This window comes from Eleutherodactylus coqui, chromosome 1 (assembly GCF_035609145.1).
Source record: "Eleutherodactylus coqui strain aEleCoq1 chromosome 1, aEleCoq1.hap1, whole genome shotgun sequence".
Classification (NCBI taxonomy): Eukaryota; Metazoa; Chordata; class Amphibia; order Anura; family Eleutherodactylidae; genus Eleutherodactylus; species Eleutherodactylus coqui.
In genome coordinates this window covers 99385413-99407951 of record NC_089837.1, presented here as the reverse complement: position 1 = coordinate 99407951, position 22539 = coordinate 99385413, and the positions used below count along the sequence as shown (strand labels likewise).

Genomic DNA, 22539 nt, shown 5'->3' with positions numbered 1-22539 from the left:
GCGACTGTGAAAGGCCCTAAACGATGTAAAATAGATGTCCTTTACTAATGTATGCTTTCCTTTTTCAGACCGTGATTAGAACCACGGGTCTGAGACTAAAACCATGACGTCATTGAATTTGAGGCGAATAGAGGGCTGGGCCCTTCGGTAAGCAAAGCCTTTAATTGGCTGAAGTAGGTTTATGGGGACGCTGTACTATGGCAAAGTTTATGCCAAGTGGGTTCCCAAGAAGTTGACAAGAAGCAGGTTGAGATCTGTCCAGAGCCCTTGGATGCCTTTAAAGCTGAGGAACTGGAAGTCCTAAAAAAATGTGAACACTGATGCCGAGAATTGAGTATAGCTGTAGGACCCGGAGAGTAAACCTTCAATCTAAGGAACGGCATCAGAGTCGCTTTCCACATCCCAAAAAAAATGTGAGTCTGCCAGATGAATCCAGAAGCAAACTTCTCAATTTTTTCAAACTGGATTTAATATTTGAGTTCAATGATGTGTAAATGTATTGTATGTAATGGTGACCATCTTGGGCAGTAGTGTTTTTGTGCAGGAGACTTCAGGCCATAATCTGGGTCACGTTTGCTTTGATTGGTTCATTAATAAACTAGCGGTGACGGTAGAGTCGTTACTTTTAGATTCCCCTTTGTATTCTCTCTGCGGGGTCCACCGCTGGTGCTGAAGGAAGCAGTCACATCTATCTAGTTATATACAATACCGGTATACCCATAGAGGACAGTAGTCAGACATCACCACATCGGCAGAGCTTTATTCATCGTGAGGAGCGGCTATGTAGAGGAGAACGACCTCTCTAATCAGAACATGTTTTACTCTTCCCTTGCCATGAAATGGGCTCCTTAGGGTACATTCACACCTGGCGGAAATGGCACAAATTTTCACAGAAGAGGAAATAAAAAAAAAAAGAAGTACCATCCGTTGCTTCGATCGAAAGAGTGAAATCTACTGCAGATCCACTACAGTGCCAATCTGCAGCACAGATTATTCTGCAGATTCACACAAAAATCCACAACATATCCTTATATTGCAGAGAACGCACGGCAGCTTCAATATTAAGACTATAGTCCCTTACGATTTCCACAGATGCAGCATTGCTTACTAGTGATCTTTAGAAAGTGTCCTGGTCATACAGGTAAATCCACAGTAATACATCATTCAGGTACTATGTAAAGCTGCGGGATACCGCAAGGACTACCATTCAGCATTTGTAACCTGACATAGTGATGACTGACAAACAGCACAACACAATGTTAACAGGGTTTCCTGTAACCAAGATATTGCTGACCTATCCTCAGCACAGGTCATTGTAAATCACATCAACCGGGGACCCCACTAATCAGCTGATTAAAGAGACCACGGTGATCAAACGAGCACCGCAGCCTCCTCTCTAGCCTTCAACATCAGATTCATCGGCCACATGGCCTTAGAGCAGCTTAGTCCTGTTCAGGTGAACAGGACTGAGCTGCCACACCAGGCACAGCTGCCATACAATGTACAGCACTGGGCCTGGTGTGCAGGGAAGGGGCCAAGGGTCTCACTCAAGTGCCGGCCACCTCGGACAACTGATCTACAGGGCTCCTGAGTGGTGCACCCATACCCATCTAATATTGATGACCTATCCTGACAACTGGTAATCAATAGTCCTTTAACCCTTTCCAATCCACTGTCTGACGTCTGAAGACATTCTGATTGAAGGCTGCACAGCTCCGATGTCGGAAGATGTCCGGCAGGGTTTTCTTACTGTATATTACTGGCCGATGTGTTGTCGGGGGCCTCTTCAGCATGTCCCATACCACAGTACTGGCTCTAGCCAGCAGATGGCACCATTGTATAATGGCAGAAAGAGAAAGCCCCCTAGGAAACCCTGAATCCAAAACTGGATTGCAAAGTGTTAAATAATATCCAACAAGAAGAAAAAACACATGGACTTATTTCTAGGCAATGCTGCAGAAATACTGCAATTCTTCTAATGTATGACCCAGAATGCCCAACCCATAAAATAGGATTGTTCCCAGCAAGGGAAACCAAGTAATCCTGTAGATATGATACCTTTTAATGGCTAACAAAAATACATGATGTTACAGCAAAGCTTTCAAACCTCTCAGGGTTCTTCTTCAGGATTAACTAAATAGATCCAAAGAGCAGTCAGCCAGCGACACTAGCTCCCATGCAGCAGCACAGCAGCTAGTAGGTGCAGGGACGAGTGTCGGGCATCGTTTGCCCAACACTCGTCCCGTCTAAATTGGGCTTTACATGGTACCAAACGGTTTTCATTAACCCATAAAAGACGAGGCCCTTCCCCACCCCCCTTTCGCAGTTTTTACTCCCGACTTTAAAAAAAAAACCATAATGCCTCCCTCACACAGGGCGTTTGCAAAACGCTGCCTTTTCAGCCGAGTTTTCAGCCGAGCTTTCAGCTGAGCTTTCAGCTGCCTTTTCAGCCCAGCTGAAGAGGCTGGCCATTCATTTCAATGGGAGACTCAGCTGAAAACGCCCAAGAATAGAACATGCAGCGTTTTTCAAAGCAGCGTTTTCAGCCCTGTGTGAGCAGCCCCATTGAGATGAATGGGAGTGTTGTACAGCGTTTAGTGCTGGGCTGAAAACGCTGCTGAAAACGCCCTGTGTGAGGGAGGCCTAACTCTTAATTATCTATAGACGTAGCTGTCTGAGCGATTGTTTTTTGTGAGGCAAGTTGCATTTTTCAATGGTACCATTTCATGTACTGAAAAATTTCTAAAGCGGAGTGAAATAGTAAATAAAATTAAAAAATCTTTGGGGAGGTGTGAGTTCTTCCTTTTATTACATACACACTGCAGCAAAAATGACAATTTATTCTACGGATCATGACGATTACAACAATACCACATTTATCTAGATTTTTTTTGCTGTACTACTTTAAAAAAAAAAAAAGTTAAATCTTAAAAAAAAAAAAAACACACATTAAAAAGAAAACTTAACGCCAGTTCTGCGGGGGCTTGGTTTTTTTGCAGCATGCCTTTTACTTTTTATTGGTACCATTTTGGAGTACATACGTCTGCTATTCTCAGAACTTATAGCGGCATTTACAGGGTTAACAGCCACAATTGGCATTAACCCTGATCGCGGCTGTTAGCTATGAGAAACAGCCGATACCTGCATTGTACGGAGCAGGATTGGCCCCCGAATCCCCTTTATACAAACCCAAAACACGCAAGTCATAACTGTACGTCTTGCGACAAGGGGTTAAAGGCATGATCCAGGGCTGCTGGTGCTCCTTACTTGTCTGTTTTAGTAAACACTCGGATTTCCCATTAATATTTCTGGAGCATCTTTTCTTAGAAGTCCGCGTGGAGACGTTCCCAGGAATCCTAGGAAATGTATAAATAACGTTACCACCACATTATGTAGGGGCGCACCGCTGTGACAGGGGGAACGTAACAACTTGTTGGCAGTTTAGTCACATGTTTCTAGGGAACACAATACAGCACAATGCCGAGTTCTCAGAAAACATGATGCAGAATTGTTCTTTTAAGGCAACTAAATATTTACTAAAACCAACACACCAGGAAAGAAGACGGGTCCTCTAGGAGCTCTAGACTGGTAACTACAGCCTGATCTGCTGTGCCCTAACCTGCGCCATGCACGGCAGCGCCGCCCTAACCTGCGCCATGCACGGCAGCGCCGCCCTAACCTGCGCCATGCACGGCAGCGCCGCCCTAACCTGCGCCATGCACGGCAGCGCCGCCCTAACCTGCGCCATGCACGGCAGCGCCGCCCTAACCTGCGCCAGATATATGAGCCCAGCCTCATACAAAGACCACAAATCTTACAAATATACTGGATAACAGGAGGCGTAATAACGACCTAATAATGAGTAATCAAAGACCATATATAAAAAAGGAAGTGCCTGGCATTACACAAGTAGCAGCCGGTATATGAGGGCTTGCATCATAAAGAAATACACTGCATAACTGATTGCAGCGTCCGTGTAACAGCAACACTACATCCAGGTTACTAAACAGTAACAGAGGTTTGTCACGGTACAAGTACAGGAAACACTACACAGCAGAATGGGTTAATAATACTGGCAAGACCTAATCAAAGTGCTAACGACCACTTGTCCATCAATCCCTGTGTAAAAGTTACATACAGAGCCTGGCAGCACCTGTCACCACAGGTCCTTTAATTCCTCATTCAGTGAAGGAGAATATCGGCAGACTACCTCCCCCACAAACCCCTGTGGCCTCCGTTGCTATGGATACAGCAGTACTCATTCTGGCAATTTGTACTTGGCTTTGAGACAGCTGAACTCCTGTGTGGAGACTCCAATAAATGAGACCTCACAACTGTACAGATACATAGCTCGCGTGCCGACAGGATCCGTGATGATGTCACAGTCATGTGATTAGTCACATGGTCTCTAAGCTGAATGAGGGATTATAGGCGGACTACATCCATCACAAACACCCGTGGCCTCAGTTGCTATGGATACAGCACTACTCAGTATGGCAGTTTGTTGTGAGACAGCTGGACACCTGTGTGGAGACTCCGATAAATGACACCTCACAAATTGTCACCATACATAGCTGGCGGTGCAAATTGATTAACAGCATTGAAGCATAGTCCTTCACCGCTATCTTCCCATCTCCTGGCCATGATATCATGTCATCTCAAGTGCTAATGCCGAAAACACCAGTCCAGCCTTCATCTAATCATCAACCGTTGTCCGGTGTTAAAACAAACTGTCGCTGTCATACAAACATGTCACCACAGAGGGTTCAACACCAGCTGAAGTTTGAAAATCTTGTACAGCAGATATGCGAGAGCTACAAGCCAACATGTCTCCTCAGCGAGCTGCTAAAGTTCGTAAATCATGTGCAGCTCACATGGGAAAGCAATGCAGCAGAGCTGCGTGTGTGTGAGTGACGTGCATGTAGCAGAGCTGCATGTGTGTGTGGCATGCATGTAGCAGAGCTGTGCGGCGTGCTGCGCCACCAGAAACACTGGTGCTATAATTACCTAATAAATACTAGTGTCTATATACCTATGTGGAGAACACAATGTCAGACCGACTGCTCTTTATAAAGCCATCGCTGTATAAACAAGAGGACAGATCATGCAAAGAGATAACGTAAGAGTACACGTCACACAAACAGCATTCATAAAGCAGAAATTACTAAATGCAGCCTAAAATATCAAAAGGCATGCGCTCTTGATAGTCCCCATTAGGGCATATAAATCATCATAGAGCGGGGTCCTTCACTCTGGACCCCCTCTGCGTCCCCCAATAATACCACTCATGCATTAAGGAGTGGCACAACAGGAAAAAAAAAAAAATAGGACACGTAAGGGCTCATGTCCACGGGCGGGTTTGAATTGCGGAATCTGCACGGGGTATACAAGCCGGCGGGCCCACCGACATCCATGGAGGCGAAGATGGAAGATCCGCACAGCCACACAGAGGATCCAGAAGGGTCAGTAATGTCCTCTTGCAGTGGGCTCCCGCCCGCGGAATCCGACCCACCCGTGGACATGAGGCCTAACAGAGGAGCTGTTTTTTTGTTTTAAAAAATGCTACAAGCGGGGCAAGGGTCCCTTTACACGGAACAACTATTGTTCAGAAGTGATACAAGTTGTTGCAGCGTATGAATGACCGCCCACTTCCCTTCACAGAGAGGGATGATTGCTCGTTAGTGGTTTGCCAAGATATTGTTCATTGAAGTGATCTCCATGTAAAATCGTTAGCAAGTCGTTCAAAGAGGAATGACTGACTTTACACCAGATGATTTTTCATGGACCAGCAACTATTTTTTTGATAAGCTCAACTGAAACAACGAGTGACTTTTTACTCACCACCCCGTCAGCAACTTGATCTTTTGAGTGATTGGCCAATAGTTGTCCCCTGTAACAGTGCCTTTAGGCATCTGCATAGGTAACCCTGATCAGGGCAACTGTGCTATACTACAGTAGGACATATGGGGCTTGATTAGGGCTGGCATGTGTCATTTTTTCCTGGATGTCTTTTTCTTTTTTACTGTATCCCTGTTGAGTCACTCATTCTTTAAAATGCAACCCCTTAAAGTAAAGCCCTGTTCCCCATTGTATAACTTGACCAACTGGCATATTCTCCCTTCTCTTCGATCCCTTGCTCTTTTTTGTTTGTTTACAGGCTGCAGTCCCACCCAGTTTAGAGGACGTCACAGACACAGCAGCCAATGACAGAGCTCAAGCACCGAGTTCTGTCATTGCCTGCAGCACCTGTGATATACCATAAACAGGCTGAGACAGCCTGTATACATGACATCAGAGTAGAGCATGGGGTGCAGCGGAGAGCGTATGCTGTTAGTTACATTATAGTATGGGAAACACGGTTTTACTAAAAAAAAAAATACAACTTGGACAACCCCTTAAAAGGGATGTGCGAAGAAGCTAACCCTTCTTCATTTGCCTTATTAGGGCCCAGTCATCATAGAGCTGGGCCCCCCGCTCTGAGCTCCCTTCTATAAGCAGTCACAGTGCACCCATGTACGAGAGAATAGCCATGCATTTGAAAAACCATCCTGCAATGTCAGTAATGGAGCGCAAAAAACTGATCGGCCATGACTTCCCCCCAGCAGTCAGCTGCTTGCCAGGACCTGAGTCCTGCATTCTGAAGGGGGTAAGTATGTTGGCACAAGCACTTTATTACACTCATTATAGAAAGTCTCCAACAACTCCTTCTAGGCGCTTGGTTTTTTGATGTGTGATTAGAATGTTGAAAAGTAATTACAATATCAGAACAAAAAGGATAACTTTTTGCAGAAAACTGACCTGTTGATGGGAGGCTCTGGTACCCTGCTGTACTGCCTCTAGCTTGGATACAAGATGTGATATGAGTGGGTATGGAGGCTCTAGTACCCTGCTGTACTGCATCTAGCTTAGATACAAGATGTGATACAGGCAGGCATGGTGGCTCTAGTACCCTGTTGTACTGCCTCTAGCTTGGATACAAGATGTGATACAGGCAGGCATGGAGGCTCTAGCACCCTGTTGTACTGCCTCTAGCTTGGACACAAGATGTGATACAGACAGCATGGTGGCTCTAGTACCCTGTTGGGCCCCCTCTAGCTTGGATACAAGATGTGATACAGGCAGGCATGAAGGCTCTAGTACCCTGTTGTACTGCCTCTAGCTTGGATACAAGATGTGATACAGGCAGGCATGAAGGCTCTAGTACCCTGTTGTACCGCCTCTAGCTTGCATACAAGATGTGATACATGCATGGAGGCTCTAGTACCCTCTTGCACTGACGTATGCGAGGGCCCCCCAGATCATCACATAGCAGCTCGCACCCAGGTCTCCAGACACAAACACGGGCACAGTCAGTGCCCAAACTAAACCTGGATCAATCGCCAAAGACAACCCACTTCCACTGTGTAGCAGTCCACTTTCATCACGCATGGTTCCGACAGGCCTGTAATGATTGTGCCCTGTCTCTGTATGGTGGACAACAAAACAGCTGGAGCTGCTCATGCTTGTCAGACGATCTTCTCTACTGGTGGTCTGTCGATGGTCTCCTGAGCCCGGTTGCCTTGTGTGCCCTCATGAATCCACTGGCCCTAACAGTCTGGTCGAAACTGCCCAGGTGGCAAGCAATTGATTGATACGACCATCCAGCTTCTCAAACTCCAATAGCCCCTCTTAAACTCTTAACTTTGTGAAACCTTTCAGTTTTCGCATATAGACGTCTAGTGGTCAACAAGCTCTACACAAAACGGAAGAAGAGGTCACTACACGCAAATGCTACCAGGATATATCATATGCCATAAAAACCGCTAGTGTGAGCAGGTCAATAAAAATGTACGTTCATTGACTCCATTCACAGCTTAACACGCAATGATAATACGCTCGCGTCAGCCTGTCCTGAGCGATAGCGTGTAAACACAGCCTCCAACCAGGATGGCGAGCGAGAATACCTTCACTAGTCACTTTGTTGTAGCTCACCTAAAAATAGTCGCTGGTTGATCTAATTATGGTCTGGTGTGAACAGGGAGGTGAGCGAGAAACAAACAAGTGAACAATCACTGCTGTGTGGAAAGGCAGACAACTATCGTTTACACGCCAACAACCCGCTTATGGAGCGTCACGTGTAACGCCACCCTAAATACCAGCAAAATACAAAACAAACTGATCTGTCAAGTGATAGGGAAAAACAAACAGAATTGCCTAATTCCCTATGAGTCTGACATCACGGGTGTCATCCGACCGCCCCGGCATCCAGGATGGGATCGCCGATTTCAGAAAGAGGGCTCTGCAGTGGTCATGTGACATCATCGGCTACAACAAACGCAGGGGGGGGGGGGGCAACGCAGGATGATGGGGGGCTTCAGACAAGTATAGCTCCTATCTTAGCACTGTTGGACCCATAGAGAAAAGGTTCCCTGGTAACCGGACCAGCCCTTTAACAGTGTTGGAACTAAAAGTACCAGCATGCTGAATCAGACATTTACATATATAGAGGCCTCGGTTACTTTGCAATGAGCTTTACACTCTGCAAGGAAAAGTTAAGAGTCGATGATGCATCAATCACAGCCTGCAAGGCCTGCACTGAGAGGGCAGCATAACAAAACAAGTCAGGGACCTGGGTCACACTGCACAAAGCAGACTGTCCTGCAACAGGGAGGGGCGCTGCAGGCACACAATGCACACAGTACAGCATGGATGCACAACGCCCAGGATACTCACAGGCGAGCTGGGGAGCAGCAGACACAGGGCCCCCCTCTGCCGGGCTCTCTGCTGACGGCTCACTACACGGGGCTCCTTTCTTCTCCGCTTTTGTCCTCTCTCCAGTCACTTCCGGGGTGTCTAGAAATCCGTGACACCGCTGCACGGCCACTCCTTGACTGTCTCTCCCGGGTGTCTCTTGTGAAGGGTCACTCCGGGGGTCTTTTCTGTTCTCTCTTTACGGGTAACTCCGGGCGGCTCCTCCCGTCTCTATGGTGTTCTCGGTCCCAGAGGGATCACTTCCGGCGCAGGAGATGACGTCACTCATCGAGCGACAGCCAAGGAACTGGAGATCTTATGGAACTCTATGGTAAAGTAGGTTAGAGTGGTCAGTGGAATACTCTGCCAGCTGACGCGCTCCCCCGTGTGGTGGCGCGATGAATAGCAGGTGGAGTTGGACATGTGGTGGGTGGTGTCCTGTAGAATGTGACACATAGACTGAAGCTGGGACTCCCGAGGGAGCCGCGAGGACGTGGTGGGATGCACATAGACAAGTGGGAGGGGGCCTGGAGCTGCATAACTGATGCAATACTGATGGAGACACGGAGTATGAGAATAGCCCTCCAAGTGGAGTATTGCAGGATTGTTGCAGTGTAGCATTGACAGGCGTTGTGAATAGGTCTTCTGGACGATGGAGCAGATTTTCAGCAGTCGGAAATGACTTTTTCAATTTAAAGAAAAACCTACATTAATGTTTATATAGCGCCAACATATGCAGCAGCGCTTTACAGGGCCGGCGGAGCGTGCAGACCAAATCAGACGTCACCATGTACTAACTCGGTGTGTAAGCTCGCGTAATACACGCCAAAATAGGATATTCTGCAATTTGCCTTGTGCTCGTATTTCTGCAAGTCCTGTGAGCGGCAGCATGGCCATCCCATGGCAGATCGGTACAGCGGATTATGCGCTCAAGACCCGCGTGCGGAATACGCTGTACCAACACACGCGACGGGTGACCCTGTGTGTGCAGGCGGCCATCGGCACAGACCTCTCTTCTTCTGGCTGCTCTGTACTGCGGATGGTCGCCATCGGACATGCGCAGTACAGAAATTTTTTCCCGCAGAATCTGTGGCCCATCTGCATTGTCAATTGCAGACAGGCGGCTTCCATTGACTTCAGTGGAAGCCGTCTGTGCGGGAACCACTGGAAAATAGATCATGCTGCGATTTTTCATCCACGAGCGGAAACCGCAATTGGTTTTCGCTCGTGTGCATGAAAATTCTTTTCTGCATAGCATTCTATGGAGGGTTATTGCTGCGGTATCTGCAGGAGGACACCTCCGCATTCTGCAGCATAAATCCGCCCCTGTGCATTGGGCCTAAGGGTCATGCTTGCAAGAGCATACAGTCTATGGGGACAGAGGGGAGACAGGAGGTACAAGTGTTTTGTACAATGTCCAGCAATCTTAGGGCTTTTTTAGACAATGTATGCGCAAATACGCTCACCTCAGCACAACGTATTTGTGCGTGTTCATGCTTAGTATGGTACTTCTTTGCAGGGCGTGTTTATATGTGCACGTGACACTCCCTCCACCCTAAATTAAAAAGCTATTTAGCCCAAATAGGTCCAGATGTATTCTCTTTTTCACAGAATTGAGCAGCGGCTTGCACATTTACACGCATCCCACAGACTTTTATAGGGACCATTGCTGCGCAAAGTAGAAAGATATAGCAGATCCTATGAAATCAATGCTTTCTATTTGCTGCATATTACACGTGCGGCGCAAATACACCCATCTGAAGAAGCCCTTAAAGCAGGGGTGGGCAATTAATTTTCCCATGGGGCCACATGAGAAATTGGAATGGTTTTAGAGGGCCAGACCAACATACGAAGGCTCCATGCACATTGCCTTAATGGGGCCGTATTCCAGCCGCCCGATTTGAGGCCAGAATACGGCCGCCATTGAAAATGAATGGCGCTGTAATACGGCGCGGTGAACACCCGGTGTTTCACCCCGTTTTACGGCGCGGCTCCCGTGTCTGCCAATGGAGAGGGGAGCGGTAAGGAGCACTCCCATCTCCACTCAGAAGTTACAGTGGCATCACTTAGGGCTCATGTCCACGGGGAAAAGAAGAATTAAAATCCGCAGCGGATTTTAACTCTTCTCCTGCGCGCGGATCCGCACCCCATAGGGATGCATTGACCACCCGCGGGTAGATAAATACCCGCGGATCGTCAATAAAAGTGATTTTAAAAAAAATGGAGCATGAAAAAATCTGGACCATGCTCCATTTTCATGCGGGTCTCCCGCGGGGACGGCTCCCGCGGGCTTCTATTGAAGCCTATGGAAGCCGTCCGGATCCGCGGGACACAAAAATCACATTTTACTTACCCGCTCCGGTTCTTCTCTTCGGCGCCGCGCCATCCTCTCTCAGCCGCGGCCGGATCATTTTGCTTCGGCCCGGCGCATGCGCGGGGCACGTCACCGACGTCATCGTGCACATCCGCCAAGCCGAAGAATGAAGATCCGGCCGCGACGAGAGAAGATGACGCCGCCGCGAAGAGAAGAAACGGAGCGGATGGGAGGTGAGTTTATTGTCATTTATTTGTATTTTCAGCGCTCATGTCCGCGGGGCAGGAGGGACCCGCTGCAGATTCTACATGTAGAATCCGTAGCGGGCCCGATTTTCCCCGTGGACATGAGCACCGGACTCATTGGTGAGTCACCAGGACACTCTTTGCGGGCCGGTCCGAGCTATTCAGCGGGCCGTGCTTTGCCCAGGTCTGCCTTAAAGGGATGTGTCATTGGAAAAAAAATTCAAACCAATGGAGCATCTGCATATGCAGCGTCCAAGTAGCGGGCCCACACCCGAGGAGACAGCAGGGTAGGGGAAGGCCTTGTCACAGGGGTCTGCCATCTCCTCCCCTGGTGGTAGCTCGGGACCCGTCCACGGTACTGCTGGGGGAGATCACAGGGATAGTAACCGGAGGTTACCTGTAGTGCAATTGTCACTCGTGACGCCACCATTCTGTCCTCTGTGGCGGATCTCCCAGATGTAATAAAGTAGTCCAGACACAGGGTATTTTCTGAACGAGAACTGGGAATGGTCGATCCTGTTTGTTTACTTAAACTCTTGAAATTAGATCCAAATAAAACAGTCTTTTTACAGAAACAAGTTATAGTGGTGTAACGGAGGATTCTTGGGGACTTTGTATAATCCACAGTCTAAGTTATCTGTGAGATTTCTCTCCCGGCAAACTCTCTCCTGTCATACAGTCACATTCCCTTCGCTTAGTAGCGGTTTTCCATCCCTCCGGATGCATACGCTACCGGCGGGCCTTCCGCAATTGACATTGCAGCATGGTCGTGGGACTCGCGTCATCACCTAGCAACGGCGCAGGAAAGATAAACACTTGAAAAAAATCTGTACTGTGCATGTCCAACAGCTCGCGCGCCGGACCATCCACAGTACAGAAGAAGGCAAGAAATGGGTACGTGCGGACGCCGGCCAGGTACTGTTATCATGCGCCGGCCGGGCGCTGGCTCCTACAGTCGGGGTGCATCCCCCCGGCTTGTCCGGCTGTCGAGGGTGCGGGTGGCTGGATGGCGAGGTGCGCACGCTCGTGGGTCCGGAAGGTGCCGCATGCGCCTGTGATTACAGATCCGTTCATGAGCTCCTGTATACTGGATCCTGCTGGGAGGTAGTCGCCTCCCTCTCTCCGTCCCTGGGCGGAGGCTTCTGTATATAAGGCTGGCAGTGAGGTGCATTCACTGCCAGTTATTGGTTTCCTTCAGGCTGATGGCCAGTCTTCATCTGTAGGTCTCCTGCCTCTGTCAGCTTGTCTGCTATTTGGTTACCATCTGCCAGGTTGTTCCATCTGCCTCGGACCTATCTTGTATTGTTTCGTCTTGGTTCTTTTACATCTGCCTGTCCTGTCAGTAGTCTACCCATTTCTTCTAGGTACTCCAGCGCTCCTTCTCGGTCCCTAGATAGCGTAGGGACTGCCGCCCAGTTGCCCGCCTGGGGTTAGCCAGGAGTGGAGGCAAGTAGGCAGGGACGGGTTGCTAGTAAGATCCAGGGCAACCCAGGCTGGCGTATCCAGGGTAGATTACTGTAACAGGTACAGGATCGGATTCCTTTGCGAGATCCCGCATCCGGAATCTGACCCATTTGTGTGCTTCCGACCCAAGCCGTCATTCTGTTTCTTGGTTACTGCTGACTAAGGCATGTGACTGCTGGCTATAGAAGATTACTGTTGTGGCCATTGATTGACTGCAGCAGTAACCAGGAAGGAAAGAGTGGATGTAGAGCAATTTTCAGTAGTGGGAAAGCCCTTTAATTAATATAGTTTCCAGGGCAGGTGGCGTCCCGAAAACATGTTGTTTGGCCTCCTACATTAGAAGCCCATCTGATGTACGGCCCTGCTTATGGGACGTCACTGATGATGCCCCTTTTTGGTACCCCTACTGGCTACAGCAGTCACATGAGTAAACAACCACATGACCGCTGTAGGCAGAGTGCAAATAAAGCCTGAAGTACCCGAGCGGTAGCAGACAGTGGGAATTTATTTTATTAATATTTGTGTTTTCCCGACTGTCAGCAATGCAATTTTATGTCAGAAAACCCCTTTAAACATTTTACTATGATGCTGCAATGTTGGCTCTCACCATAAGAGGGGGCTCTAGATGCAATGGACAATATTAACCCTATGGAGATTCATACACAGGAAGTAGGCGGAGCACCTGGCGTGGATCAGAGGGATTTTGTTACAATATAGAAAGAGAAGCAAAGGGGTTTGCATGCTGAGCAGAAGGAATGGATCCTCCGTGTGTTGGGCAGCTCCAAGTGTTTGCTGGGTGAATCAGCTAGTGAACGGCGGGCACAAGGGAGAGAGAAGCGCTCCGTAATACCCACACTGCTTCAATGGACAGATTACCCTAGATTTCTTTTGTTCAAAAAAATAGAACATGTTCTATCTTTCTGTGTATTTGCACACCAAAGGACCCCATAGACGTCTAGGGGGTGCGCAAATCTATATGCTGTACGCAAGGCAATGCATGAAACGCTGCATAATTGCACAGGAAAAAAAAGCACATCTGGAACTCATTAGACAAATTAGCCATTTCATTGAGAGTGTATTGGTTTCTCGCGCGCAAACAGCCATGCCCTGCGGGCAGAAAAGATGTAGTGAAATACATCAATATGCATGCAAAACAGCCGTTCATAGCTCAAAAAAGGTGCGCTAAAGCATGCGCAGTTACGCTTACTCTCGTGTGAAGCCAGCCTTAAACTGGATATTGGTGATGAACCTGATTGTATGAAATAGCAAATTCCAGAGAAGTGGTGCAGCTCAGGGAAAGTCTTGGAGAATGGAGTGGGAGGTTACGATTATGGATGATGTTGGGACTTATTCAGATGGTTGTATTTTCTGTCTGATGCGAGTTGTGCCCAATTTTCTCAGGTGCAGCTTGCAATACAGGAGTCTGAATGAGGCCTTAGGCTTCATGTCATACCAGTAAGACGCTGCCGGTGTCACCGCAGAATTTTACCAGTGTTGGAAAATACTGGGTCTGCCGGCAGAGACCACGTATGGGCAGCAAGTGTACTGCGCATGCCCACGTGTCATAAATGTCAATGTGACTCTTTTTTCTTGTTTCATAGCGGGGTTGCGTATGAAATCACCACCCATATGTAATGTATTGCATATGGATAGCGTTTGCATACACTGCCTAAACAGAAGTATAGGGCTCACGCTGCATGGTACACTGAGAAATAGAGCATGTTGTGATCTATTTCTCATGCATATCACACGGCCGTGCATCGTATGTGTAATACACGGTGAAAAACGCATGTAGATGTGAACCATTAGGCCTCAGTCACACGGGCGTAAATACGCGCGTAAAAAAAACACGTGACCCTGTCCATTGCCACCAATATGTTCTATCTTCTGTAGATGCGTTTTTACGCGTGTAAAAACGCCCGTGGGTTTTTATGCGCGTATATACGCGCGTATTTACGCCCGTGTGACTGAGGCCTTAGTGTGCGAATTTTTTTTTTTATCAGATTTTTATTAAAATAATATTTTTTAATACAATTACCCCTTACTTTCATTACCTTTATACATGAATAAATATAATATGCATATAACATATCGTTAATAGAGATGAGCGAGCGTACTCGCTAGGTCAAATTACTCGAGCGAGTATTGCCATTTTCGAGTACATGCCTGCTCGTCCCAAAAGATTTGGGGGCCGGCCGTGGAGAGCGGGGAGGAACGGGGGGTAGATCTCTCTCCCCCTCTGCTCCCCCATGCTCACTCCCGCAACTCACCGCTCACCCCCGCCGCCCCCCGAATCTTTTGGCACCAGTGTTAACCATATCCAACTAAACAATATGATCTGCTTAAATATAATTATGATTGATTATAATCACCCTCATCCCCATTAAATTAGCAAAGCAGAGAGCATGGGTAGGGCGGTAGACAGAGATGAATAAGAAGATATGGGATGCTATCCATTAGCAGAGCTGTCTCGCTCATGGAGTGGCCAGCAGGAGGGGGCGGGGCAGTGCAGGAGATTTCTCTCCTCCTTTCTCCCCCACCCCTCTCCATTCACATAACACAGCGGCCGTTCACTACTGAACAACCACTGTTTAAACTGAACGATGAGCGATGAGATTCATTGCTCATTTTTTATGCTGCATAAAAGATGAGCGATGAAACTCATTGCTCATCATTCAGTTTAAATAGCGGCCGTTCAGTAGTGAACGGCTGCTATGTAATCCCAATGGAGGGGGGCGGGGGAGCGAGAGGAGAGAAATCTCCTGCACTGCCCTGTCCCCCCTGCTGGCTGCTCCGTGAGCGAGCCACCTCTGCTAGCTCCCATGCAACAGCACGGGAGAGCAGAGACACAGGGACAAGTGTTGGGCATCGTTTGCCCAAAAGTCGTCCCATGTAAAGGGACCTTTAGGAGGCAGTGCTCATGCTATCATCGAATTTTGGATAACAAGGGGAGGAAGACCTGAGAAAACTCAGACCTCAAGGTTGGAGTTCAGAAAGGCAGATTTTAATGAACTCAGAAAGAGGGTAGGAAGAATCCCATGGCTGGATGTTCTTAAGGACAGAAATGTCCAAGAAGGTTGGGAAATATTGTGAAATCGGATTCTCAAAGCAGAATCATTAACAATCCCTAAAAGAAGGAAGAATGAGAAGTATTTAAAGAGAGCAGGATGGATGAACACAGAACTTCATACATGTTAAAAAGGAAGAAAAATATGTTCATCAAATGGGAAGAGGGGGGAATATCTAAAGAAGAATATAATGCAGTCTGCAGAAACTGTAGAGCAAGTGTCAAAAAAGCTAAAGATGATAATGAATTGAGGCTTGCAACAGAGGCCAAAAGCAATAATAAAGGATTTTGGGGGTATGTCAAAAGAAAAGTCGAGGTTGCTATAGTGTGTTTACAGGATAGGAATGGTAAATTGGTTAAAAATGATGTTGAGAAGCCTAAAATTTTAAATTCCTAAAGCTAGGAGGGATGGCTAACACTAAAGAAGAGATAGAGAGGATTGAAAAAGATCTAGACTAGCTTGAACAGTGGGCAGCTACTAACAGAATGGTATTTAAAAAGAATGAATGTAGGGTCCTTAGCTAAGCAATTGAGCAAAAGCAAAAGGAATAGGGCTAAGCATCACATGTAAAAAAAAACTTGTGTATACTAATAGATCACAGACAGAACACGAGTCAACAATGTGATGCAGCAGCAAAAAATGCAAACACAATTCTGGGATGTATTAAGAGAAGCATAGAGTCTAGATCACATGAGGTAATTATCCCCCTCTACTCTTCCTTAGTCAGACCTCAACTAGATACTGTGTCCACTTCTGGACACCACAACATTAACAAACTGGAGCATGTTCAGAGAAGAGTTACCAAGATGGTGAGCGGTCTGAAAATCATGTCCTATGAGGAACGGTTAAGGGATCTGGGAATGTTTCACTTGCAAAAAAGAAGGCTGAGAGGAGACTTAATAGCGGTCTACAAATATCTGAAGGGCTGTCACAGTGCAGAGGGATCAGCCCTATTCTCATCTGCACAAGGAAAGACTAGAAGCAATGGGATGAAACTGAAAGGGAGGAGACACAGATTAGATATTAGAAAAAACCTTCTGACAGTGAGGGCCATCAATGAGTGATACGTTCACCTTCAATTGAAGTCTTCAAACAGATGCTTGACAGACATCTGTCTGGGATGATTTAGTGAATTCTGCATTGAGCAGGGGGTTGGACCAGAAGACCCTTGAGGTCCATTCCAACTCTACCATTCCATGAATCATCAGTGGGTAAAGGTTATCTGATGCGATGCGTCACTTTTTACGCTATATCTGGTCATGTTTACATTTTGGAAAAATCAAAGGATGTCTCAACACAGTTGTTGTAGATTAACCGTGCCAGTGATCGATCTGGCTTTCGGCTATTCCACAGGCCTGCATCTGGTGAGACCCCTGGTTTTCAACTTTTAACCTCTTTTTGAGGGCTCTTGCCTTAGTTGCAGGAGACTGCTAACCTAAGAGTATTCTCATTGCAGTGGAAGTTGACACCGGTCAAATGCCCCGTAGAGCAGTATCAGAAGGACAGCCAGATACGTACGTGATAATTCAGGCCATGGTGGCAAGTGGAGTTCACACATAAACAGACAGACAGAGGGTCAGAGCAAGTAGCAATCAGTAAATCATGGTCAAGGTACAAGCCAAGGACAGGAGAAATTGGGAAAGCTAGGTGAACAGACATGGGTCTAAACCAGGAGTCAATCACAAAACAATAACACCTTTGCAGAACCTATTGCTAAGGCATCCTCCAGTGGGGGAGGATGCCTTAAATAACCCAGAAAAGACCAAGAATGGTCTAGGCAACAGGAAAGCTGGGTGTACTAGCTGGCTCTTAAAGAAGCGTGTGACTGGTCTTCTTCTTAAAATTCCAGCATATGCATACCCTATGGGATGCATTGATGGCGGCAGCAGTAGCAGTGTGGCATCTGCTGCAACAACTGGAGAACAGAAGACGACAGCCACAATTGGTGGTCGAAGTGAAGAGAGGCACCTCCAGCCATAGCCATGTTACAAATGTTAACGATAGTATATCTGTAATGTGATATACAAATATGTATTATATGTGCTTGTGATGACATGAAGAATAGCATAAAGTAGGTGCATTCTGTGGTGGACTGTTTTTGATGTTTCCATGACCTTGTTTCCTTATGAAGTGTTCGAAATGCAATGAATTCAAGAGACAGTTGTACAAAATCACCCTCGTAGCATATGTGCCAATCATTTGGGATTTAGCGGGGCTATTCTACGAGGGCATACAATTGTCCCTCCTTGTTGCTGGGTACCAATCCACTAACTACTTTCATCTACAGTAAAGGCACCATGGCCACTCTGGTCCAGATCTCTCAGATGCTCTCAGATGTTATAGGCCACTATAAAACCTTGAAAAATATTTAGTCTTCTGTTTAGAGTGTCAAAGATATTCCCAAATTCGTCTGTTTCTGGGATTTACAGTTGCCTTTTAGATTCCGGACCAGAGTAAAAGCCCATTTACACGCAGCGATTATCGCTCAAAATTCATTCAAATGATGGCATATGAGCGATAACTATGCGCGTAAACGCTGCCATTGTGCACTTTTCGGCTGAACAATGATTTTAAGGTGAGCTTTAAATCCATCCTTCAGCCGAAGTGAGATAACACAGACCGCATGCTGTGTTCTCAGCAGGTACCGGAGATTACATTGTATTCTGATGACAGCCCATGTGAGAACAATGCAGCTGTGTGATGCTGCAGCTCCTGAATGCCCTTTTACACGCAAATGTTAATGGACTATGTTCTCGACGATGTTAATGGACATCAGTGTCCATTAACACGTTTTGCAAAATGATCGGTAAAAATGTTCAGTTGTTTGAAATATTACCTTTGGGCGCAAATGGGCCTTAAGGGTATCAAGGTTCTGGGCAAACAACCATTTAGAGCAGGGGTGTCAAACTCATTTTCACCGGGGGCCACATCAGGTTTTTGGTGAACTTCAAAGGGCCGATTGTAAGACAGTACAGTAAGGGCTCGTTCACACCAGCGTATTTGCGTACATAATATGCAGAGAACAGAAGCCATTGATGTCAATGATTTCATTCACATGATGTATATTCTCACACAGCATGACCTATATTGTTTCAAACTACGCACCCCGATAGGCCATTGAAGTGAATGGTCCACGCAAATACGTGGTGAATGCGCAGGAAGCCTATGTATTCAATGCATATTTGCGCACCATCTCAGGGGCCCATCTGCGTTCTTTTCTGCGTGCCCAAATACGCAGGCATAAGCGATTTTCGATTGCGCAAATACGTAGCGTATTTGTGCGACCGAAATGCAATTACGCCCGTGTGAACGAGCCCTAATAGTGACCCCCATAGTGGTCGCAGTAGTAATAGTGACTCTGATAGTGGCCTCAGTAAAAATAGTGACCCCTATAGTGGTCGCAGTAATAATAGTGACTCTCATAGTTGCTCTAGTAAAAATATTGACCCCCACAGTAGACCAGTTAGTAATAGCGATCCCCACAGTGGCCCCAGTAGTAATAGCGACCCCTACAGTAATATTACCCCCTCCCAGCAGCAATATTACCCACTCCCAGCAACAGTATTAACCCCCACCCACCCAGCAGCAATATTAACACACACACACCCCCCTCCTCCCCTTCCCAACCCGGCAGCAATATTAACCCCCTCCCAGCAGCAATATTAACCCCCTGCCAGCAACAATATTAACCCCCTCCCAGCAGCAATATTAACCCCCACCAGCAATATTACCACCCCACCCGACCCCCGCAGCAATATTAACCCCCTGCCAGCAACAATTTAACCCCCCCCCCCCCCCCCCCCCAACACACCAGCAATATTAACTCCCTCAGCCCCGGCAGCAATCAGCATTATTAACCTTCTCCCAGCAACAACAATATTAACCCTCACCCCCCAGCAGCAATATTAACTTCCCCCTTCCCCAGCCATATGCTTACCTCCTCCTTGCTGTCAGCACCGTTCCTCCTCGGATCGTGCTGAGCCCGGGTGGCATATGAACTTTTCCCACAAGACTTCTGCACTATTGAGCAATTCCAGCAACCTGATTGGTTGTTTGGTTCTCTGGGTTGGCTGATTCCCCAATCAGATTGCTGGAATTGCTGACAAGTGCAGAAGTCTTGTGGAAAAAGTTCATATGCGTCCGGGTGTGCACTGACATCAGTGAGCGGCACGGCACGCTTCCTCCCTGAGTCCTCTCCTGCGGAACTGAAGAGCAGGGGACTCAGGGGAGAAGAGATCAGCGCTGTCAGTGTGATTACCAGCGGGGAGCTGCGGCACCCCAGCTGGTAATCACTACTCGGCACGCCGCGGGCCACATAACACAAGGCAGCGGGCCGGATTCGGCCCGCGGGCCTTGTGTTTGACACATGTGATTTAGAGGCAATAAAACTTGCACATCCTTATCTGTGGACAAATTAAGAACTTCTTTCCCCCTTATCCTGTTTTGTTATTGTTTTAAAAGCAATTTATAGCACTATATCTCTGTCCTTTTATGTGTGTAATATATATATATATATAAAATTCTTGTTAGAAGACTGATGAAGGAGCAGTTCGAAAACTTGCTGTGACCTCAATCTTTTTTGTTAACCCTTAAAAGGTATCATATCTACAAGATTACTTGGTTTAACTTTTAACTCTACTGGCCAAACCTTTTATTTTTAAAGTATTACACTCATTGTCAAAGAAAATCCCTCCCCTAGAATGAGTTGTCGAAATCAGATTGAATTTAATATGTGTGATTGTAATATTGATATAAGTAAGTGATTACAATATCAGACAAAATACCAGTTTATTGCAGAAAACTGAACACTTGAAAGGAGGCTCTAGTACCCTGTTGTACGATTTATAGCTTGGATACAAGATGTGATACAGGTGGGCATGGAGGTTCTAGTACCCTGTTGTACCGCCTCCAGCTTGGATACAAGATGTGATATGGGTGGGCATGGAGGATCTAGTACCCTGTTGTACTGCCTCTAGCTTGGATACAAAATGTGATACAGGCAATGTTGATCCAGAGGAAGGCTATAAATCCCACTGACGTAGAAGCTAATTTTATTTAATTTATAGGGAAAAATTTCTTCCCAACGTCTGGCAATCGGAATAAATCCCTGGATCACCGACCCTTCTGAAGTAATTAGCGATTATCAAAATGCAAAATCCGTTTGTGTCGTATACAAATCCACAGTTCTGGTCCGACTTAAGTGAAATTTCATCACCATGCGACAAATACTGGCGGAATTAATCGAAAACTCACCGACTTCCGCTTTAATTTTTGTTGCCAATAAAATTAATTACAGTTCAACTTTTATTTTTTATACTGCTGAGGTAAAATAATAGCTGCGCTGTGATTGGTTGTTAGGGATAACATAATTTTTCTTGTGGACAGCTTTCAGAAGAGTGCGGTGCCGGGCACGTTTTTCAGGCCCACTTTGTATATTTCAGGACTGCTGTTCATAAAATTGCCATGCAACACACAGGTATATCTTCTAGTAACATATATTATAACGCTCAAGAAAGACGTTCAGGCTCCTCTTAAACTCTTTTATCGAGTTCGCTATCACTATGTTCTCAGGCAGAGAGTTCCAGTCTCACTGCTCTTACAGTAAAGAACCCACTTCTATGTCGGTATAGAAACCATCTTTCTTCTAGATGTAGAGGACGCCCCCTTGTTACAGTCACATTCCTAGGTATAAACAGATGATGGAAGAGATCTCTGTATTGTCCCCTGATATATTTATACATAGTTTATTAGGTCGCCCCCAGCCGTCTTTTTTCTAAACGAAATAATCCCAATTTTGATAACCTCTCCGGGTGTTGTAGTCCAGCCATTCCGTTTATTACTTTAGTTGCCCACCTTTGTACCCGCTCAAGCTCTGGTATGTCCTTCTTGAGTACCGATGCCTAAAACTGTCTACAATATATGTGTGGTCTGACCAGTGACTTGTAAAGAGGAAGAACAATGTTCTCATAATGTGCCCCTAGACCCCTTTTGACACACCCCATCATCCTATTTGCCTTGGCAGCAGCTGCCTGACACTGTTTGCTCCAGTTAACCTTACAGTTGACTAAAATCCCCAGTGTTAGTGTTTCCCAGTGGTTTCCCATTTACTGTGTAATGGTGACATGTATTCCTGCCCATGCGCGTAACCTTACATTTATCAGTGTTAAACCTCATTTGCCACTTTTCTGCACCCAATTTATCCAGATTCATTTGCAACCACATTCTGTCCTCTCTTTACACAGTTTTGTATCATCTGCAAATATTGATATTTTACTGTGCCATCCATGTACCAGGTCATTAATAAATATATTAAAAAGAATAGGGCCCAAAACCGAACCCTGTAATACCCCACTAGTAACCTTTCCAGTACCCCACTGGTAACAGTGACCCAATCGGAGTATGTGCCATTTATAACCACCCTCTGCTCTCTATCACTGACCAGTTACTTACCACTTACACACATTCTTGCCCAGTACAAGCATTCTCATGCTATATACCAACCTTTTATGCATACATAGAAGCTGATCAGATTGGTTTAAGTGATCAGTGATGTAGCGTTCACTAACTAGCAGGGAATGCCGAATTCTTGGCAGCCTGCATTAGCAGGACTGCGCATGCGCGATGTCTCGTCGCTAGTGTTTCATATACTGTGCTTTAGCGCATGCACACTAAAGCAGGTCACTGATGTTTCAGCTTTCCCTACTAGGAAGTGAACGCT

General features: G+C 46.6%; 1 protein-coding gene across 2 annotated transcripts in view; it reads right to left on the bottom strand.

The window, feature by feature from the left end:
• The window catches only part of LOC136623722 (calcium-binding protein 39), a 47440-nt gene extending 38430 nt beyond the window's left edge, over positions 1–9010 (bottom strand). For both annotated transcript variants that reach the window (XM_066598200.1, XM_066598201.1), the window contains exon 1: positions 8713–9010. The gene's annotated coding sequence lies outside the window, so the exon portion shown is untranslated. The remainder of the gene's footprint in view (positions 1–8712) is intronic.
• Between the last annotated feature and the right edge of the window lie 13529 nt (positions 9011–22539).